This window comes from Argiope bruennichi, chromosome 5, assembly GCF_947563725.1.
Source record: "Argiope bruennichi chromosome 5, qqArgBrue1.1, whole genome shotgun sequence".
In the NCBI taxonomy this organism is placed as follows: Eukaryota; Metazoa; Arthropoda; class Arachnida; order Araneae; family Araneidae; genus Argiope; species Argiope bruennichi.
Window position 1 is genome coordinate 139,710,669 of NC_079155.1, and position 7,500 is coordinate 139,718,168.

Consider the following 7,500-nt stretch of genomic DNA (forward strand, 5'->3'; position numbering starts at 1 on the left):
AGTGCCCTCCTCGCCACAGCCGCAGGTGCTGCTGTCTCGTAGGTGAAATCGGTGAAGGTAGGCAGGGAAGGGACCATGCCCTGTTACAAACATGATCTCCTCCCTTCTCCATCCGGTTTCAGTGGTTTTGACCTTAGGAAGGATCGTGTAGGTGGACCTTCCTGTTTCTCCTGCGTTCCACTCTTCTTGCCATCTTTTGACCATTATTCTGTGCAGTTGTTTTTTAAGTTGATTCCTGGGGAGCGGGATGTCAATTGGGGTTCCTTCTGCTGTTGCTTTTTTTGCCAGTTCATCTGCTAGCTCGTTGCCTGCGTTTGCGGCGTGGGCTTTGACCCAGCCTAATTTGATGTGGTTGGTTTTGAGGAGGTCTTCTTGGATGTCTTGGGCTATTGTACTATTGGTTTTGATGGTTTTAATTGAATGGAGGCTTGACTCACTGTCTGTCCAAATTTTTGTTGGTTTATTTTGTTGTTTGGCCCAGCGACATGCTTCCTTGATGGCGGTTAACTCTGCCTGGAAGACTGAGTTTTCCTTCTTCAGCTTCCCCATCCATTCATTTTGGACTTCCTCTTTGGCTATTACGCAGAAGGCGCATCCTGTTAGGTCATTGAGGTGCGAGCCATCCGTGAATATGTTGATTTCTTCCTGTGGTGAGAATGTCTTGGCTGTTGAGACTTTCTCCTCCACGTGGAAGTCAGCTGGGTGGAATTTTGCTGAGGATGGCTTTCCTTCGTAGTCGGAGGGTTTGAATGAATTCCCGTCTATGGAGACTTCTTTTTTAAGCCTTGTTAATTTTATGTAGGCCGCTTCCAGTTCGGCTTTTAGGTACAGCGGAAGGGATCCCTCTATAACCTGGAGTGCAGCTGTTGGAGTTGTAGAGTAGGCGCTGCTGATGTTCAACAGGAACTTCCTGTGTATGGAGTTCAGGGCTCGTTTTTGCCTTGCGGTGAGGGAGGCTGCCCATGCTACCGAGCCATGCAGGATCATTTTCTCTGCGATGGTTTTGTAGAGAATTCTCCTGTGGTCTTTTTTGAGGCCCCAGTTGGATCCGGCGACCCTTCCAATCTTTTGTATGAGGTTGGATGACCTTGTCTTTATGTGCTGGAGATGGTCTGCCCAGTTAAGTTTTGAATCTATATGGACTCCTAGGTACTTGATTGAATTTTTCCTTTTTATTGTTGTTCCTTGCCATTTTATTCTTGGTCCGTTGGCCAGTTTGCTTATTAAAATGTAGTTTGTTTTTTCTATTGAGATATTTAATTTGTGATTGTTGAGCCATGCCTGGAAGGTTTCTAGGGCTTGGTCTGTTGTTTCTTTTAGTTTCTTTCCGGTGGGTTCGCTTATTATAAAGACAAAGTCATCCGCGAAGGCTTGGAGATGCACATTTGGACTCCAGGTAGTAGAGAGGATCTCGTTGGCGACTAGGTTCCAGAGTATCGGGCCTGTGCAAGAGCCTTGTGCGCAGCCTTTACTCTGGTCCCATTCAACTGTTCCTTGGGGGGTTTCGAGGCATACTTTCCTGTCTGTTAGTATGTCCTTGAGGGTTTCGGTTACGTTTGATGGATGGTCTATTTTGTCGATGCTATTTCTGATGGAGTTATATTGCAGGTTGTCGAAGGCGCCTTGGATATCTATGGAGAGGGCTATTGTATGGTTCTTTCTGAGCTTGGAGTCTGTGATCTTTTGGATTAGGTGGCTTATCGCGTGGTCTGTCGATTTGCCTTCCCTAAATCCGAACTGGTTGTGGTGGAGGTAGTTTAGTCTATTGAGCTTGTGGTTGAGTCTTCCGAGTAGGAGTTTTTCAAGTGTTTTCCCTATTGTAGATAGCAGGGTTACTGGCCTGTAGGAATTTGCTTTTTGGGGGTCTTTGCCTGTTTTATGAAAGAGGACTATATTGCCTTTTTTTAGGGATGATGGGAAGCAGTGAAGAGAGAGGCATTTATTGTAGAGGGAGTGGAGAGTATCTGGGAATCTTGAGTTTATTTCCTTGAGTATGATGTAATCTATTGAATCTGGGCCTGGTGCTTTCTTTGTTGGGGCTTGTTTGAGGACTCTTTTAATTTCTTGCTTGGTGAATGGTTTTTCTATTGTGGGGTTTAGTGGAGAGCTATGGTTGTTGATGTTGGAGGAGTCTTGGGGGTAAAGTTCTTTCAGGATGTTCAGAGCAAAATCTTTGATGTCTCCTTCCATTGGGGCTTCCAGTTGTCGGAACAGGTCAGAGGGAGGGTTTTTATCCTTCACCACTGTTTTGTAGGGGAGGCCATATGGATCTATTGTTTTGGTGCAGAGATTTCTGAACGATTTTCTTTTTGCCTTCTTTGATTCTCTCTTCATTTCCGCTTGTTTTTTGGAGAGGATTGTTTGATATTTTACTTTTTCGGATGTTGTGGACTTGCGGACTCTTCTTTTTAGCGCCTGAATTTCCTTCTTCCGCAGCTGGAGGTCCTGGTTCCACCAGTTGTTGTTTGGTGTGCCTTTTACCTTTTTGGTTTTGTACGTGATTTTGCAGGCGTTGAAGATGGTTGATTGAAGGGCTATTGTGGCTTCCTGAAGCGAAGTTTTATTTTGGCTCTCTTCTATTATTCTGTTTATTTCAGGCAAGGTTTGGGCCAGGGAGTCGAGCATTTTCTTGTGTCCCCCGTAGGCTGTTTTGAAACGGATGTATTGGTGCTGGATTGGGGAGGTTTCAATATCTATTATTATGTATTTGTGGTCGCTGTGGGAATAAAATTCCGACACCGACCACTTGGTGGAGTTTGCCATGTCTGTGCCTTTTGTGATGGTGAGATCTGGCCAGCCTTTAGAGAAGTTGTGCTCGAATGTTGGAAGTGAGTTTGCGTCGTTCTGAAGGAACAGGTCCTTTGCCAATAGAAAATCCTCTACCTGTGAGCCCCTGGTATCTTCGTTTGAGTATCCCCACAGCCTATTATGTGCGTTCCAGTCTGCCCCAATTATTATTTTTTCTTCTTTCAATTCATCTATTATTTTATCTATTTCAATTATTGCTTCTTGGATGTTTTCATTTGGAGAGGAGTAGGTGGATATTATATTTAAAGGGCCTTTGTTGGTTTGGATTTTAATTGCTGTGCTATTTTCTTGAGTGGAAAGGAAGACTGGTTTAGAGCAGGTAGGTAGGATGATTATTCCCGCTTTCAGGTTCTTGGAGGTATAATGTTTCCAGGACCGTGGGATTCCAGAGATTTTGCCTTCTAGGGTGTAGGGTTCTTGGGCTATTATGATTTTGGGGTTAAATTTGGAAGCGGCTTCTAATAGAGCTGAGGTTGCTATCTCCGATCTCCTTAGGTTGATTTGGAGTAATCGGAGGGTATTGGCTGGTGGGCTGGCTGTGTTGATTTGTTGGGTTGTTGAGAGGATGGATGTGGGGTTTGGGGGACCTTTATCCATCAGTAATCCCTTGATTTTTTGTACAGAGCTACCTCTCCCTTGAAGCAGGAGCAGCTCTGGTTGTCTGTACGGTGGTTGATGGGGTACCTGGTTCCATGTAGTTGGTTGTGCATGGCGCAGTTGATGCAGACAACTTGTGGGGATCTGCATCTCCTGGTTTCGTGGTTGCCAGCGCAACTTCCGCAGACTGGTCGGTTCTTGGGGCAATCTTTGGCTAGGTGGCGGAAGCCTTGGCATTTATTACACCTCTTGATGTGGAAGAATTCCCTTACCTGGTACATGGACCAGTTAATGGGAATCTTCCCTAGCTTTTTGATCTTGTGGAAGCTGTCGCTGGGGGCCTCCATAACCCAGTGCGCTGTCCCTGGTTGCCTTCCTGTCAGCTTGAATCTCAGCTTGAGGTCGTCCGAGATTCCTGCTCTTGATCTTAAGGCCTCGTTTATTTCATCTATTGATATATCCTCCGGCAGGTTGTACAGTATGATGCTCGGGTGCCTTTTCGCTGGTTGTTTAGTTTGGATGGTATCTTTGAGGGATGCGGAGTTTTTTATGGTGGACTCTAACCTTGTGACGTCCTCGCTGTTCTCGCATACTATTGCTACTCCGTTTTTGATGTTGCGCACGTCCTTGATTTTGATTCCCGGGTGCGCAACTTCTTTTTTCAGGAGTTCCTTTATTTCCCCTGGTCCCCTGGACGACTCGCTGGGGTAGATCAGGAGGGCCTGTGGCTTTTTTGGAGCTGGCTTTCTCATGATTGCCGCGTATGTGGATTTATTTGGTTGCTGCGATGGGGTATTATTGTGGTTTTCTGGGAAGTCTGCTATATCCATGCTTGTCCCAGTTTCCTTGGTGTCTTTTTTCTTGTTTGGGCTGGTTTCCTGCGGCCTTGCCTCCAAGGACTCAATTTTGAACTCCAGGTTGTCCAGGAGCTTGTTTGCTTTGCAGGCTATATCTGATTTCAGATATGCCCTGTATTTGGGTTTGCCCTGGGTGTTGTTCGTCGTGGTTCCTCCGTTTATGATGTTGCGGAGTTTCTGTATCAGTTGTGCTGTGGTCTCCGCTTCTAGTTGTGTCCCGTTGGACGTCATGGAGGTGATGGATGAGGAGTTGGAGATGGTGGAAGATGAGGAAGTTCTTCTTTGCCTTGCTGGCTTGTGATCATTCTCTAGGAGTGAAACAATGTCTTTCACCTTTGGAGATTGTTGGGAGAGGTCTTGGTGTGTTCTCTTGTCCATTTTGGTTTTCCACTTGCTGGATTTCGGTTGGTCTTTCCCGTGCTAAAATTAACCTATAAAGAGAAACGGCAATGGCGGCTGGGGATCGTGCTCCCACAATGGACTGTGCTGAGTCCTGCGTACTAGGGTCCCGCATTTCCCCCTACTCCTGGTGCTTCGAACCTTCATTATTATTGTTGTTAGAGTCAGTTATTGTGGAGTGATGAGTGCGGTTCGAGATGATTTAGAGTTCGAATGAGTTTAAAATTTGAGTTGGAGAGTTGAGCTTATGTAGATGCGAAGAGAGAGGGAGAAAGAAGAGAGAGAAAAAAAAAAAAAAAAAAAAAAAAAAAAAAAAAAATGAATTTAAAGTTATGTTGGTACAACTGGCGGGGGTGGGGGGGAAGGGGCGCTACTTGTGAGTTTAAGTTTAAAATTTGAGTTAAATCGGTTGATTAGCGGCTGAGTAGCTGTACTTGGAGGGGGATGACATCATCCACCATGTTTTGGGGCGGCCTTTTATATGAAAGTTGGAAGAAGAGTTAGCATACTAGAGTTGCTCGTTTGATTTTTCGGGTTGGGGGGGTCGTTAGGGGGTTTACATAATATATTAAAGTTTGAGAGATTTAAGTTAATAATTTAGGGGGGCTAAGTTTTTGTTCTGGGTTGTCTACTAGAGCCAGGAGCGCGATTACTAAGTTAATTTAGAGCTGGGTTATTGGATTTGGCAGTGGTGAGCGTCTTCCACTATGTTATTGGGCGGCCTTTTATATTAAAACTTGAAAAAAAAAAAAAAAAAAAAAAAAAAAAAAAAAAAAAAAAATTAAAAGACCAGAGCTATTGATTTGATTTTTCGGGTTGGGGGGGTCATTAGGGGGTTTACATAATATATTAAAGTTTGAGAGATTTAAGTTAATAATTTAGGGGGGCTAAGTTTTTGTTCTGGGTAGTCTACTAGAGCCAGGAGCGCGATTACTAAGTTAATTTAGAGCTGGGTTATTGGATTTGGCAGTGGTGAGCATCATCCACTATGTTATTGGGCGGCCTTTTATATTAAAAGTTGAATAAAAATTAAAATACCAGAGCTATTGATTTGATTTTTCGGGTTGGGGGGGTCATTAGGGTGTTTACATAATATATTAAAGTTTGAGAGATTTGAGTTAATAATTTAGGGGGGCTAAGTTTTTGTTCTGGGTTGTCTACTAGAGCCAGGAGCGCGATTACTAAGTTAATTTAGAGCTGGGTTATTGGATTTGGCAGTGGTGAGCATCATCCACTATGTTATTGGGCGGCCTTTTATATTAAAAGTTGAATAAAAATTAAAATACCAGAGCTATTGATTTGATTTTTCGGGTTGGGGGGGTCATTAGGGGGTTTACATAATATATTAAAGTTTGAGAGATTTAAGTTAATAATTTAGGGGGGCTAAGTTTTTGTTCTGGGTTGTCTACTAGAGCCAGGAGCGCGATTACTAAGTTAATTTAGAGCTGGGTTATTGGATTTGGCAGTGGTGAGCATCATCCACTATGTTATTGGGCGGCCTTTTATATTAAAAGTTGAATAAAAATTAAAATACCAGAGCTATTGATTTGATTTTTCGGGTTGGGGGGGTCATTAGGGGGTTTACATAATATATTAAAGTTTGAGAGATTTAAGTTAATAATTTAGGGGGGCTAAGTTTTTGTTCTGGGTTGTCTACTAGAGCCAGGAGCGCGATTACTAAGTTAATTTAGAGCTGGGTTATTGGATTTGGCAGTGGTGAGCATCATCCACTATGTTATTGGGCGGCCTTTTATATTAAAAGTTGAATAAAAATTAAAATACCAGAGCTATTGATTTGATTTTTCGGGTTGGGGGGGTCATTAGGGGGTTTACATAATATATTAAAGTTTGAGAGATTTAAGTTAATAATTTAGGGGGGCTAAGTTTTTGTTCTGGGTTGTCTACTAGAGCCAGGAGCGCGATTACTAAGTTAATTTAGAGCTGGGTTATTGGATTTGGCAGTGGTGAGCATCATCCACTATGTTATTGGGCGGCCTTTTATATTAAAAGTTGAATAAAAATTAAAATACCAGAGCTATTGATTTGATTTTTCGGGTTGGGGGGGTCATTAGGGGGTTTACATAATATATTAAAGTTTGAGAGATTTAAGTTAATAATTTAGGGGGGCTAAGTTTTTGTTCTGGGTTGTCTACTAGAGCCAGGAGCGCGATTACTAAGTTAATTTAGAGCTGGGTTATTGGATTTGGCAGTGGTGAGCATCATCCACTATGTTATTGGGCGGCCTTTTATATTAAAAGTTGAATAAAAATTAAAATACCAGAGCTATTGATTTGATTTTTCGGGTTGGGGGGGTCATTAGGGGGTTTACATAATATATTAAAGTTTGAGAGATTTAAGTTAATAATTTAGGGGGGCTAAGTTTTTGTTCTGGGTTGTCTACTAGAGCCAGGAGCGCGATTACTAAGTTAATTTAGAGCTGGGTTATTGGATTTGGCAGTGGTGAGCATCATCCACTATGTTATTGGGCGGCCTTTTATATTAAAAGTTGAATAAAAATTAAAATACCAGAGCTATTGATTTGATTTTTCGGGTTGGGGGGGTCATTAGGGTGTTTACATAATATATTTAAGTTTGAGAGATTTAAGTTAATAATTTAGGGGGGCTAAGTTTTGGTATGAGCTGTTTACTAGGTCCAGTAGCGCGACTTCAACCACTATGTTTTTGGGCGGCCTTTTTTATAAAAATTTGAATAAAAATTTAAATTAAGGAGCTATTGGTTTGGTTTTTCGGGTTGGGAGGGTCATTAGGGGGTTTACATAATATATTTCAGTTTGAAGGGTTTAAGTTAATTATTTGGGGGGGCTAAGTTTTGGTATGA